Source organism: Labrus mixtus, chromosome 22, assembly GCF_963584025.1.
Source record: "Labrus mixtus chromosome 22, fLabMix1.1, whole genome shotgun sequence".
Lineage (NCBI taxonomy): Eukaryota > Metazoa > Chordata > Actinopteri > Labriformes > Labridae > Labrus > Labrus mixtus.
In genome coordinates, this window is record NC_083633.1 from 21,092,564 (window position 1) to 21,108,765 (window position 16,202).

Below are 16,202 nucleotides of genomic sequence, written 5' to 3' on the forward strand. Positions count from 1 at the left end.
TAAATGCACGAGAGAAAAGATGATAAAAAGTTGCTCCTGTGTGTCGCTATGTTTCCCAATACAGCGTGCAATACACAATGAATGAGGATGGCGTCGGTCGCATCCGTGTGTAAGACGCAGCCAACTTTTTAGAGGAAAAAATAGGTGTTAAAAGTGCGTCTAATATCATAATCAGAAATACTTTATTAATCCCAGGGGGAAATTTGTTTCTACAGTTGCTCATAACACCAAAAATCAGTAGGAAGTACAGATTCACAATATAAAATAAAATAAATAGTAATAACAATATAATAAGCATAAGTACCAAGTGAAAGCAATCATAAAGTAGTATAAGTAATAAGCTATGTTTAAGCGCAGGTAATTGAGAATATAAACAATATTTACAAATATGAATATAATACACCAGATTTTAGGGTAAACAGACGCTTTAGGACGCTTTATGAGAAAGAAAGAGAGCGCTGTGTAGCTAGCAGACGGTTGCTGATATGTTTCAGACAGCGTGCAGGAGTTATGAGAAGCAATGAAGTACACATAGTGGTTGCTAAGGGCTTGTCTTTTTGTCTCTGTGGGATCAAACAGGTATCAGTTTAGTTTGCATTTTACAGGAATCACTTCTGAGTTTAAAACTCAACCCTGCGTGGATATCGTTTTGGGGTTTTTTGAGTTGAAGTTGAAGCACTGCGAAAAAGTTTGAGGCGTCTGTTGAGCTGCGAGAGCTGAAAGGAAATTCGTGTTAGTGCTGAGTGCATGTTTAATTTTAGTCGAATCCCTGCAGGCTGTTCAAGTGTCACTTTGTGTCTTTAACCTCAAAGCAGCCGTGTTCACACTGACTGTCGTCCTGGGTCGGTCGATCGAACTCAAACTAACTCTCCTGGTGGATTTATTAACTGATTACTTTTTAACAGCAGATCTCTTACATGACTCACAGGATGAGACTTCTGCCTGTCTGAATGTAGACGTGGAGGACGTGAGGTGGAATGTGGTCGGACAGTTTTTAGGCTTAAACATAAACATCATTGGTTCTGATTTAAAGGAGCAGTATGTAACTCTGACCCCTAGTGTTTAAAATGGGTACTGCAGTCAAATTCCAAAAGTTGTGGAGCAGCCGGTTTCATGTCTGTGGATGATTTTGTGCTTTGTCATCGTTTTGAGACTTGCTTTGTAAAGTTCACAGTTTGTTAAGGTCCCTATATTACTCTGTGTACAGTGAGCACCTGGTAAAAAAACAGGGGCGGCTGGGGCTCAGTGGTAGAGTCGTCGCCTCTTAACCAGAGGGTCGGGGGTTAGATCCCCAGCTCCTGCAGCTACATGTTCGCTGTGTCCTTGGGCAAGACACTTAACCACAAGTTGCTCCCTCTGCTTCATCAGCAGTGTGTGAATGTGTAGGTGTGACCTTCGGTGTAAAAGAGCTTTGAGTAGTCAGAAGACGACAAAATAAATATACATTAACCAAACGTTTCTTTTATGTGGATGTGGACAATTCTGCATTGGTGCAGTCAGATAAGATGGTCGCCGCCTTGTTGGCAGAGGGGGGGGGGGGGTAAGTAAATGAAACACACACACAATAATACAAGCAGTTGGATAAACCTGAATGAACCTGACCTCCTTTTTATTTAGAAAGTGCTTTTTAAAATCTGAGAACATCTGACTGTAATATGAAAAGCTGCATCATTTCAATAACATGATTTTTTTTTTTTATCCCCATCAGGGACGTCGACTCTAGAAATAAAAAAAGGCAAACACATCTTTGGCCGTTATTTTCAAAGAAGCAAGACGACCGTTTAAAGGAAGATAAATAATCAGATCTGATTTCTATTGATTGGAAAACATGCATACCTCCTCTGTGCACCTCTGAGCTTTATTGGTACCAGCTCCTAAACTGGTCCCCAAACCATCAAAACATTCCTAAAAGCACTACAATAGTCCCTGAATGCACCATGAACGCTCACCCACAATTACCTAGAAATCAGCGTTCAGAACGGCACGGTTAGCTTCATTATATCCCGGTGTGCTCATTAACAGGGCCGTGTGTGCAGCGAGAGAGAGCTCGGGTAAATAGGAAACGATGGCCTCGTCGGCGTGTGATAATGAAGGGTTTTCAGCCGAGCTGCTCAGCTGGCTCGAGGTCTGTGACACGGGGAATGTAAGACTCATGAGCACGATGAGCTTATGTAACCTAATTGTTTAGCCCCCGGAGAAGAGCAGTTATCTTTAAAACGGAGAGCTTTGTGAGGGCCTGAATTAATCAAATATATATACACTCTGCAGAGAATGCTAATTAGTTGCTCCCGGTGCTCCCGCCTCTGAGCTAACATCCAGATCATTTTTTCTGCTCTCTCCATTTTTAAATATCACAGGGGAGGTTTGATTTCTAACATCATCTCCTCTGTGTCATCACGCCGACCTGAAACTAAACCAAATATGACATCCACATTGGAGAAAGAGATGCAGGAGTGAAGAGAATCTCTAAGCATTGTGGGAGATTTTTAAGAGCTTGTTTTGCCTCTTAGATTGAAAACAAAGGAAGATGGAAAAGTCAGTGCAGCAGCTTTGGAGATGTTCCAGCTGAGGGTGGCTCATTTGAACAAACAGACCGGAGGAAACATGCTGCATTTGAACATCGTTAATCATCGTGAATCATCGTCAAACATTGTTCAACATTGTCGAACATCGTTAAACATTGTTCAACATTGTGGAACATCGTGAATCATTGTTAAACATCGTGAATCATCGTTAAACATCGTGAATCATCGTTAAACATCGTGAATCATCGTTAAACATCGTGAATCATCGTTAAACATTGTTCAACATTGTGGAACATCGTGAATCATTGTTAAACGTTGTTAAACATCGTTTAACATCGTGAATCATCGTTAAACATCGTGAATCATCGTTAAACATCGTGAAACATTGTTAAACGTTGTTAAACATCGTTAAACATCGTGAATTATCGTTAAACATCGTGAATCATCGTTAAACATCGTGAATCATCGTTAAACATTGTTCAACATTGTGGAACATCGTGAATCATTGTTAAACGTTGTTAAACATCGTTAAACATCGTGAATCTTCGTTAAACATCGTGAATCATCGTTAAACATCGTGAATCATCGTTAAACATTGTTCAACATTGTGGAACATCGTGAATCATTGTTAAACGTTGTTAAACATCGTTAAACATCGTGAATCATCGTTAAACATCGTGAATCATCGTTAAACATCGTGAAACATTGTTAAACATTGTTAAACATCGTGAAACATTGTTAAACATTGTGACATTTTTTTAAACATCGTGAATCATCGTTAAACATTGTTCAACATTGTGGAACATCGTTATATATCGTTAAACATCGTTAAACATTGTTAATCATCGTTAAACATTGTTCAACATTGTGGAACAACGTTATATATCGTTAAACATCGTTAAACATTGTTCAACATTGTGGAACATCGTGAATCATTGTTAAACATCGTGAATCATTGTTAAACATCGTGAATCATCGTTAAACATCGTGAATCATCGTTAAACATCGTGAATCATCGTTAAACATTGTTCAACATTGTGGAACATCGTGAATCATTGTTAAACGTTGTTAAACATCGTTAAACATCGTGAATCATCGTTAAACATCGTGAATCATCGTTAAACATCGTGAAACATTGTTAAACGTTGTTAAACATCGTTAAACATCGTGAATTATCGTTAAACATCGTGAAACATTGTTAAACATCGTGAAACATTGTTAAACGTTGTTAAACATTGTTAAACATCGTGAAACATTGTTAAACATTGTGCCATTTTTTTAAACATCGTGAATCATCGTTAAACATTGTTCAACATTGTGGAACATCGTTATATATCGTTAAACATCGTTAAACATTGTTAATCATCGTTAAACATTGTTCAACATTGTGGAACAACGTTATATATCGTTAAACATCGTTAAACATTGTTAATCATCGTTAAACATTGTTCAACATTGTGAAACATCGTGTTTCCTGAGAGAAGCATCGTAATAAGACTGTAAATAAATCATCTTTATCAGGTAAAAGATTGAAATGTATTTAGGATAAAAACAGCAAAAGGTAACTGATGATAGAATCTAAATGTGAAGATGGCTGAGAGCTGTTTCTCATGTCGAGATCATTTTATGTCGCTCAGTTTTTTAGAGCGTGCTCCGCTCAACAAAGGTCGACATCGTGGTTGTAAATATGCATAGATAACGGGTAGGTGAAAGCCTTCTTCAGCTGGGTTTATATTTCAGTATGGGATGTGTTCGGGTCACTACAGCTTGTGTTGTTTCTGTGAGCACGGAGAGAAATAATCTTATAAGCAGAAAAGAAGCAAACAAAGAGGCGTCAGTGAACGTTATCTAACCACAGCCACTGAATGCAACGTTTCCACATGAGCGGCTGCTGCCATCACTTCTGCATCAACTGATCTGAGAGCAGCACCGGAGCGCTCGCCACGGGCTCCACAGCACCTACACATGATGAAGACGATGATGATGGTGGTGATGACGGGGACACCTCAGGGTGCTGCAGCTTACAGCTCATCAGATCTCCAGCCTACGTAGGACTCAGCCTGTTTGTCCGCTGGCTGTTTGTTTACGGAGAGGCTGCTGTTACGTAAAGTGAAAACACCTACAGATACTTCATTTATTACTCGTTTATTTTTGGCTCTTTAATTCCTTCCTGCAGCTGTTTCTGCAGACGTTTAGCATCACAGCGTCGTGGTGTTGACACTTCATGGAAACTGGGCGAGAACTGAACTCCACTTTTCTGTGACTTTAATCCACATGTATGTTAAAGTTAGAAACTTCAGATACTGTGTGCTGACTTTTAGTTTTAGTTTTCATCTTCAGTGTTTTGCTCTCAAAGGGTCAGTCCCTTTTCTGATCTTTACCCCGTGCCTCATTTACGGAGGCTGTAGTCCTCAAAGCGGGCGGCCGGGTTTGAATCCGACCTGTGGCTCCTTTCCTGCCTGTCATTCCCCACTCTCTCTCTCTCTCTGTCTCTCTCTCTCTCTCTGTCTCTCTCTCTCTCCCTCTCCCTCTCTCTCTCTCTCCTCTCTCTCTCTCTCTGAGTCTTGTCTTCTGCGTTAGCTGGAAATGAGGTGGAGACGCCATATGTGCATCGTGACGTCTGCATGTAATCGTTCTAAACCTGCGATCAGCCGCAGTGTTCTCTCTTTTCGCTCATATTTTAAAATGGCAGACGTTTGTGTTGTACAAAATAAACACACTCAATCAGTTTCCTGTGATTTTAGAGGACTATTCCTTTAATGGTGTAACGGGCAGCCTCTGTTCCTCTCAGCTCAAATTGATCATGGCGTGCTCTCAGTCTGCTCGCCGTGTGCTTGGTCTGCAGAAAACACGTCTGCCTGCGAGGCTGAACACGGAGCTGCAGACCGTCTGTCTGCCGGATCAGAGGTCAGCTTGGACTGTTAAATAATGATACGTGGGCATGAAAATAAAAGAGAGTGGGCAGAGAGAGGCTGAAACGAGACATGAGGTCAGCGTCAGAGTCCTCACGTTTAGAGCAGCTCAAGTTTCTGCTGTGAAAACACAAGATGTGATTCAAACTAAGTTTTTATTTCATGTCTTACATGTTCACTAAGGTGAGAATCCACTCACTGGTTTCTCTTTGGCTCTGTGTTTGTTTTGCTGTTGCACCTTTTTAACAGACTCCAGACCAACATGCTGTAACTTATTAAATGTTAAACAGCCCACATGCATCACTGCTAACACTTTAAACAACCCCGTCACCTACACACATATGTTCATACACCGAAAGTGTTCATAAGTAAATATGTGTGGAGGAACTGTACAGCTGTTTTATCAAACTATGAAATATTTATATGAGCAATAAATGCTCCAGCAGCTTCACATGATCTCATTTATCTGATACTGGCCTCTGCCTGAGCTCCTGTCTCTTTAAGAATTTTTTGATCCAGCAGATGTCGCCCTTGAGCACCAGCATGAAACCAAAACAACTCGCGCTGCATTGTTGTGTTAGCATGCTAATGCTAGCGATCTTTATTCTGCTCGTATCTTCACACTGCATGTAAATTTACCTGAAATGAGCGTGATCTAGAAACACAGTTAAGCAGTGAGTACAGTATGTTATTCTTCTTTTCTCTAGTCCCTCAATTAAACAACTTTTATACACGAGGGGAGGAGTCAGCCGGCCGTCCGGGCGATGTAAACAAAGTGAAGATAGGACTCTGAAAACTCTGAAAACATCACAGACAGTGGGACTCGGGTGTTACACCCATTGTAGACAGTCATGACTCACAGAGTTATTTTCAGAGGAGATACTTGATTTATATATTTAAGAGTGAAACATCACATTTAAAGACTTTAAAGATGTGTATTCATCTGTCGACGCAACATTTCCTTCTGTCTGTTTGGTAATAACTACATAGAGAGTGTGCTTTGAAATCTGTTTTATGAACTACTTTTAGTGCAGCTGATGACTCTGATATTTAACATACATGAATAAACAGACTCTGTTCCTCTGCCTCTCCGGCGTCTGGTCAGAGAGTTTGATCTCCTCAGACGTGTTCTCGGCGCTGCAGAGATGACGGATACATGAAGTGGGCCCCGGGGCCGGTGTGAGGCCCCCAGGAGGCCTGACCCCCCCCTCGTTTGAGGCTGAGGGAGGAGTGGATGTGCTGCGTTCAACAGGGGCTGCGTAATGAATTCACTTTGACCAAAAGGTCAAACTGAGGCGGATCTTTTCCAGCTCACCGTCCGCCCTGATGATCGTCAAACATCTCAGATCGGACACGAAGGGCCGAGTCGCTCCTGTTGGAAACATCACATCAGAAAGAAGGACCTGACCTGTAAACCTGAGCAGAGACTCTTCTGTATTTCAGACGGCTTATTGTACGGGCCTCCTTATCTTTAAAAATCTACTCATTTATTATTTTACAATCCTAAATTTATACTTTAACTTGAATATTTAAATTGTCTTCCTCCTTTCTGCATGTTAGAAACAAATATGAAAGTATTTTAAATCCTACATTGATCCATAAAATATTTACAGTATTTTTAACCTAATAGGTAGAACGGGTTTGTCCTGTTAGGGCCGATCACATGGAGCCGCTTCATGCTCGGTGCCGTCTCTCCAAAAGCATCTTTGGACAAAAACAGCTGAGAGCGCCTGCTGAGGCTGTGTGCGCATACGGGTGAAAATAAAATGAGTGGGGGAAAAATATATAGAGCTCTCACCGTCGCTCCGAGACGAGCAGAGGTAGAGCCTCCTACTTGATTTGATTGGCTGCTTTGGCCAAAAGTACAATTGACGAGCGCTATACGACTTGGCGCCCCAAAAAACATCGAGTCGCAGCGGAGAAGAGCGGCCAGCAAGCGCACTGTACCAGAGGGAACCAGGGTCATGCTGACGACGCCTTTCTAGCAACGCGTCTCTCTGTGTAGCTCAACAGTTCGATCGCAGGCGTCTCCAATGTGCACGTTGAAGAAATCGTCAGGAAAGATGCTGAACTCATAATTCTACAATTCACTCAGCAGACTCTTTTATCCAAAGCGACGTACATCAGAGAGTAAGAACAACACAAACAAGGATCTAGAAAAAAGGGAACAATGTCAGTAAGAGCAAACGATCAGCTTTGAGTCTGATTGGACACACAGGTGCTGACAGGAAGTGACCAGAGGCAAAGCACAACATTGAGGGCAGTTCTTGAGAGCTCTAATCAGTATAGAAACCATCTTATAAGTCGTGGTTATCAAACAAAAACCATCGTCATTACCATCATCATCATCAATAATATGGAGACCATCATCATTAAGTTAGTAGGTGTTCATAAAGAGCTGGGTCTTTAGCTTTTTCTTAAAGGTGCAGAGAGTGCACAGGCTGAAGAACACGAGGCTTTAATGCTGGTAATGAATAATATTTTTATTTTATGATGTCATCAAACAACTTCTCAGTAAATACATCAAACGGGTAATTAGACTCTGTGATGATGATCATGTGAAACCTGGTTCGAGCGCCGTGTGTTTGGGCAGCCCCCCCCCCTCTGAATCTAGGAGCTATTTTAAGGGGCTTAAAGAGGGAAAATCCTGTTTCATTATCCACAGACGAGGTGGCACAACTGCGTCATGTAACTCAGATTTTTTTATTTTCCAGCTGACTGGCCGCGGCGGCGGCACGTTCGCCTGCATGTGCCACATCAGCCATGCATGAGCTCCCAGATTTGATTGCTCAGTAATAATATTCAGCATGTCTAACTGCGGTTATAAATAGACAATATGTGACTGTGTGTGTGTGTGTGTGTGTGTGTGTGTGTTTGTAGTAATCAGAGCGGAGCTGCTGTTGGTGTCACAGCACACACAGGATGCATGAGGTCACGTGCTCTCCGGGCCGGCCAATCAAGGCACGTCTCGCTTGATTGACTCTCATCGGTCGGCCACCGTTAACGACACGGCTTTCAATAGCGCCCGCGGCAGGCTGCTCGCAGATGTGTGTCAGCTGTGATGCAGACATGACCGAGTGTGGGAAGGTTTACAGAGGGGGAAATCATTTGTTACAATTTCCTAAAGTGCTTTTTAAAAACACAACTCTGAGGTGTCTGTGCTTACCAGAAGAAATCCAGTTTTTATGCTCAAGGCAACATTCATATTGTACTTCTTTGTAATACTTTCTAAAGATACAGCGGAAATATTTCTACACATATGAATTTAAAGGAGATCTATTAAACTCCCGCTCAGCGTTATGATGTCACTCTGGGACACCTGTTGAGCAGCGTTAGCCGTAAAAAACCTCCTTATTGATCTGATACTGACGTCGGTAAAATCCCTCCTCTCAGCCTCTGCCTGAAACGCTTCATTTCAGCTACTGTCTCTTTAATGCCCGCCCTCCCCCCGCCCACTGTCCTCTGATTGGCCAACTCTGTCTGCAAAACCTGAGGTCAGGTTTCGTCCAGCCAAGATCTCAGCCCCTGTACTTTTATTGTGAAATGATGCTCGACTTAGATAAAGGTACTACCAGAGCCCGGCTAGAGTAAAGAAAGATAAATAAAAAGGTTTAATTATTACAGACACAGGTGTTATTCAGAGTTTTCTAAGCCCCTCGTGTCCACCTGGCATTTTCAGAAAAGCGATGGCTACGCTTGCATGAAGCGTTTGTGCGCTGAGAAGAAAAGCGCTGCATGTCCGTCCTGTCTCTATGACAACAGTGTGTCTACAACAGCCGCTGTATGACCGACACTGCTCCGTTACTTTTTACTGAATGTTTTATTTTTGAGAGCGTTTATTTCCCGTTCAGAAACGGAATGAGGAGGATGAGGTTACAAGACACGATCAGTAGGCGACAAAAACAGGGAATATCATACATTTGACAAAGAGCGCCGCTGACGTCAACAGCGCCTTTCTGAAAAGTTCAAAGATTTTAAACTTGAAGCTCTCAGAGCGGCCGCACAAAAAAAAAGGCGGAGCCCCCGGAAAAAAGATGCTGGGCTTTTTGTCTGAGCGCCGTCTGCTGAATAAACTCCAAAATGTTTGTCACTGTTGGACATTCAGACCCCAAGATGTGTAAAAGGCTCGGTATGATTTTGTTTTGAAAGCACGATAAGAAATGTTTATGTTAATACCAAACGGTCTCATCCCCTGCAGCACATTTCCTAAAAGTGTTACCTAATCTTTGATTCTGTTACCGAGAGGCACGACTCTGATGTGGTCATTTCTGTGATGTAACGGCTGCAGACCCCCGCAGAAAACGTGCCTTCATAAGAGCCTCTTGCCGCAGTGTGTCCGTCGTTTGATAAAATTGCTTCACGTCTCATTTGTGAATCCGTTGAGCGTCTCTGTAGCAGACAGTCTCCCCGCACTTCTTCTTCATCACACTTCCCTCTCGGTGAGGACGAGGGTGTGAAGTCGTGGGCTGTGCTGACGCCCAAGCGGCGGCGGCGCCGAATGTTCTTCATTCATTCTCAGACGGTTTGAGAAACCAAGAGAGGGAACTGGAGCAGAAATGCTGTGGCTCATAGATGAACCATCGCAGGAACATTCAGCATTCATCCCTTTTTACTCAGCATGCTTTCAGAGAGGATATCATGATGAATTATAAACACAACTTTCTGAATTCCTGTAGAATCCAAACAAGGACTGAAGTGGAGGAGTGTGTTGACGCTCGAGGTGCTGTTAGACCTGATCATCTGTGTTCGAACAGGATGTTTAGCATCTGGTTATTTAAATTAGACAATATATGCTGATAGCTTTAGCATCCCTGATTGTTCTGGCCTCTTCTCCAGGGATGGTTTGCATTTTCTTTGCTCTGTTAACTCCGGATATTTTTAGCCATCAGTGCTCTGTGGCACTGCTTGAACTGCTCTGCCAGTCCACCACTCAGCCATGGTGGAAATATCTCAACTACGACTGAATGGATGAGGGTTTCATGATACCAGAACTTTGATATGATTCTGGTTAAAATCAAACCATATTGATAACTGTGTTTTAATACTATGGTAACAGCAATAGGGATCCTGGGCAATGGACACTTACTATTGGGTAATGTATTGATTTAAATGAACAGACATGCACACTGTCTGAATTGTACAAAAACATTAGCAAAAAGTTGTATTTTATTTAAAGGTCACATATCCTCCTCTTCTTCCTCTTCTTCAGTTTAAATAAGTCTCAGAGCTCCCTGAAACATGTGTGTGAAGTGTCTTGTTCTAAATCCACTCTGATCCTGTATTTGATCATGTCTATAAACCCCTCTATTTCAGCCCTGCTCAGAACAGACTGTTTCTGTGTCTGTACCTTTAAATATGTAAATGAGCTGTGTCTGACCACGCCCCCTCTCTGGAAGGGCTTGGGTGTACTCGGTGCTTTCTCGCTCCATGTCCTATTGTTTACGGTGAGAAGGCAGACTCAGAGGGCAGAACAAACACCTAGCTGTGGGAGTGTCACCCACCTGGGGGAGGGGCTACTGCCCTTTGTGATGTCATGAAGGGAAAATCTCCAAACGGCTTGTTTGAGCGCACATTTTCTGAAAAGTGGAGCAGGCAGAAGACGGAGAGGATGGACTTTTCTCATCATTGGGGGGTTTGTAGACGGACTAGAGACACATGTTAGAGTTAGAGGAACATGGAGAAGAGGATTGATTTTATTTGTTATAAAGTAAGGACCTTTTGGTCGAGTGACGGTTAGGAGCAGAAAAATTCAGCACTTTTCGATACTTTCACATTTCTGAATATTAAAATAACAGAGATTGTTTCATTTTACAACACGTGGTATCATAAAGTATATAACATATGTAACGAGACAGCGGCAGGCTTCTTCTCGAAGTCAGGCATCACATAACTCTCGTCCATGCTGGACTCACGCAGACAGTCGCTGGATTATGAAGTTTGGGTGTGAAAACAGATTTTGGCATCCAGCTTTGAGACGTGTGTGTTTTAGTGTTTGTGTTTGATCCTTTCTAAACTGCAGTGGTATCTGTGTAATGGTTGCAAAAACACTTTAGCTCAAGTTAAGTCGTGCAGGCTGCGGTGTGTGCTGTCTGATGCCTGCCGGGATTTGCAGTGTCAGTTATTAAGTACATAATGCCGAGCGCGCTCAGTGATCCGCCGGCCATCTTCACAGCCAGAGGTCAGGGAGGGTCTCTGCAGGAAAACAGATCCAACACACACACACACACACACAAATATTTCAGCCATCGCTGTCTATTTTAAGGCTGCACAAACACACAAATGCTACAAATATTTAAGCCGCTGATAGAGGGATTATTCAATATCTTAAAACATCACAACCTTGTATATTCTTCTGTTTCTGTGACCCTACGGGGCCTTAAATGTTCAATTTAAAAACAACAAAGAAATATCACATCTGGTTTGATCTATTAGGATTTTATAAATTGTGTCTCATGTTTCCTTTAATTGGATCTCTGCTCTGAATCGATGATTAAACCGCTGTGGTTTTTGTTTCAGCATATATGTCAAATGTGTTGATTTTAAACACCACATGATTTAAATTTCAGATCTGATAACTGGTCTCATATCTGGCAAACCGAGGGGCGTCCAAAACGGCCGTGTGTGTGGGGTGGGGGGTCACTTTATCGTTTCACTCACTACACATCCTACTGATTGGACCTTTAGTTTATTGGTGTTTGTTGCAAATATGTGGTGCCTAAGAGGTATTTTCTATGGAGGCCTCGAGCAGACAAATATGTGTTTTGTACAACAAAAAAAGAGTTTGGAAGTTGTTTATTTTTTAGGCTTTTTCACTAGTGTTTATTTCTCCCCCTCATGTGAAAAAGTTTATACTTTTACATAATCCGATGTCTTGCCAGTGTTATTTGTCACATGTTGGCCTCCGTACAGCCGGCCGTCAGCTCGTATAAAGTGAAGCTTTACTCCAGAGTTTGAGTCGTAACTGTTTCATCCTCCTCCTGTTGAGAGTGGATGTGATTATCGGAGCTGCAGCTGACTCTTTTATCATTATCGTTGTTGTTGTTTATTTCTGATCAATGTGAGAGTTGAAAGAGAGAGAGAGAGAGAGAGAGTCAAGGTCAGGAAAGGCTTACTGCAAACTCAAGCGGTAACCATGGCGACCGCAAAACAATCCAAATGAGAGGTAAGAATGAAAATCAAATCAAATCAAATGCATCTTCCTGACAGGATGAAAACATGAAATAAATAAAATAGGAGAAGAACAGCCTCCAGGTTAGCGTGATGTTTCACAACCAGAGCAGTGAATCATCACATCGAACACACACACACACACACACACACACACACACACACACACACACACACACACACACACACACACACACACACACACACTCAAAAACAGTTTTTCTCTGTGCATATATTTACACTTTGTAACGCCAGACATGCAGAACACATCATCTTTAGTGGTGACTCTTCCATACCGCCTGCACTGAACACACACACACACACACGCACACACACGCACACACACACACACACACACACATCCATGCAGAGTGTTTAATCTGTTTTGCAACGACAAACACGCGACACATTCTGCTTCAAATATAGACGAGATTCAAACTGCTGGAGCGAGAGAGAGCGTCCAAATGTCACGTTTTACATGTAAATGTAAAATCACATCTGCAGAGAGAGGAGACTACAAACAAGAGGTGTCACTCCTGTACGTTTACACACACACACACACACACACACACACACACACACACACACACACACACACACACAAACACACACACACACACACACACACACACAAACACACACACACACACACACACACAAACACACACACACACACACACAAACACACACACACACACACACACACACAAACAAACACAAACACACACACACACACACACACACACACACACACACACACACACACACACAAACACACACACACACACACACAAACAAACACACACACAAACACACACACACACACACACAAACAAACACAAACACACACACACACACACACACACACACACACACACACACACACACACACACAAACACACACAAACACACACACACACACACACACACACACACACACACACACACAAACACACACACCGGAGTCAATCCAGTCTGTAAAGCTTAAATGGAAAACTTCCTGGTCTTTCCAGTTCCAACATTCCAGTTCCCTCCAACATCAGAGTCGAATGTGGTTTAATACTGCAGCACCACCTAGTGGACGATCATGAGACTGACAACATAACAACAACTAGAAAACAGAAGAACCTTCATCTAGTCGATGGAGATTTGTATTTGTTATTTCTTTGTCTTAAAGTGTTTCTTCAGCATATGAGTGGAAAAAAAAAACAGAAAGGGGAATTAAGATTCTGCAAAACCAATCTGTGTGTATATGTGTATTAGTCATTTTTCAGTGTTATTGAATCTTGAATGGTTGAACATTTCAAGTTTTTACTCAAAAATAAAGAACTGGAAAAGACAGATTTGAGTCCCTCGGGGAGATGAATCCATAATCGATGCATCCTGAGGTTCATATTTTATTCAAAGAGCTCCGTTCTTTATTCAATGAGACTTTGAGTCGTTCATGACGGACAGATCTGTGGAGGACAGATCAGGACGATTACAGGATCAGTGATCACAGGATAATCAATGATTAAGCCATTCAGACAAAATCCTGCACACATGATGATGCAGAGAGGTCACAGGGAGGTCGCAGGACGTGTTCACGTTGTGAATGAACGATGAGAAAGTGACGGTCGCTCACTCGGCTTACTCCACTTTATTTCTGCAACACTTCACAGGACGATGTTTTTACCTTTTTACTCCTCAACATTCATCTTCAGCGCTTCAAGTATTTTTTATCCTTGAAATTAAAAAGTTCTTTACACAAAATTAAGAGTCTGGATATCAAATAAAAAACAGAAACATAGTGTACATGCACACCTGCAGACTTCTTTAAACTTTATAAATTCACTTTTAATTACTCGTGTGAATGTTCATGTTCTCACCGCCGTCACGCAGCATCCCCGCTGTTAATGCTCTTTATTTCTTATTGTCTTTATGTCTTCTGTTTTGGAGCATTTGGAGTCGTTCAGTCTGCAGGGACTCGGGTCCCAGTGTGGATCGAAGTATGGAAGTTGGTCTGGATGCTGAAGAGGAGTAGAAATCTTTAACAATGACTTAAAAATGTTTTTCCACATGTAACCAAATATTCTGTGTTTGCCACTAATCATAACCTATTTGTTTTTTGAACCAGGCTGTAAACATGTTTTCTGTAAAAACTGCTTTTTTGTAAAAATTCATATTTTAGTTTTACAAAAAGTTGTAATGAGTGTAACTGCCTCAGAGAAGACAGAAGCAGATAGCGCCCTCTGCTGTTTGTTTCATTTTATTGTTTACTGCAACTCCCTTCTTCTTCTTCTCTCCCACTTAAGTCCGTCCACAAACTTCAACTGGTCCAGAACTCTGCCGCTCCCATCATCTCCAGACCCCCCCCCCCCCCCCCCCCCCGTTAATCACATCACTCCCGTCCTGCAGCAGCTTCATTAAGCTCCTGTTTAAATTTTCATGTCGACTTCAAGATTCTGCTCGTCACCTCATAACCTCGCTCCTCTGTACCGCTCTGAACTCCTGCACCGCCCGCACTCTCAGGTCACTTCCTGTCCACTGGGGTCTGATGGGGTCCAGAGCCTTCAGCCCTTCTGACCCTCGCCTCTGGAACTTCCTCACACCAGACATCCGTAACATCAAGTCTTTTTTAAACTGGCATATTCAGTCTGATCATCCACCCTGCTCAAGAATACTCTCCACAAGGATTTTACACATCCTGTAAATTATTCAATCTTATTGATTTACTGTTTTATCACTGCTTTGTAAGGTGACCTAACATTTTTTGAATGTATTATTATTATTAATAAATCTCCCTGCTGATGTCTTTGATCAGGTGTGAATTTCAGGTGAACAAGAAGGGACTACACTCATGTTTTAAATGTCAGTGTAGTTTTTTTCTTAAATCTCAGCCCCCAGAATAAAACCTCCCATTCTCGTGTGTGTTCTGAATCAGTAATGATTGCTGGTGTTGTAGAGGGGACGCCTCCTCTGGATATGCAGCAGCAGGTTTTTGGATGTTGGTTTGTCGTTGACACCTCTTGGCCTCCCTGTCGAGGGAGCAAGGAGGGACGTTCTCCTGCCCGCTGGATTTGGCGCTGCAGGGTGACTGCATATGCTGCGGTGGATTACACTGATCCAACTTAATGCCTAAGACCGTGCAATCATTCATAACTACAGGAGCTGTGGCGGGCACAGCAGCACTGGATGCTCTGAGCTCCATCTGCCGCTGCACAGAGGATTAACTTCGAGGAAGATGGGGAAAGGTGGGGGGGCGGGAGGACCACGGGCACATTTAAACCCCGGCAGGAAACTCTTAGTCTAACCACTTAGCACCAAAACATCCCATTTTGTGTTTTTAAAGCTGTAGAATAATTTCTAATTCAACATATTTCTTTAAAAACCTGATGGAGTGATGTTCAGCACTTCATGGTTCATGTTTGTTTGACCAATCCATCACCCTTGACGACCAAGAACAAACAAAATCTGGATTATTGTAGGCCGTAAATGAAGTAGTTGCAGCACCAGTAACATCACCCAGTGGTTGATTGACATCCCTTTTGAAGCCTCAAGTCATTATTATGGCTGCCACCATTTTTTGTGTTTACTTATCAATAAAATCAATTTCTAA

General features: G+C 42.3%; 2 protein-coding genes across 2 annotated transcripts in view; one reads left to right on the top strand and one right to left on the bottom strand.

The window, feature by feature from the left end:
- The window catches only part of ptprb (protein tyrosine phosphatase receptor type b), a 282,274-nt gene that overhangs the window by 133,138 nt on the left and 132,934 nt on the right, over positions 1 to 16,202 (bottom strand). The window lies entirely within an intron of this gene.
- Positions 1 to 16,202, top strand: part of LOC132956512 (potassium voltage-gated channel subfamily A member 1) — a 36,439-nt gene that overhangs the window by 15,992 nt on the left and 4,245 nt on the right. The window lies entirely within an intron of this gene.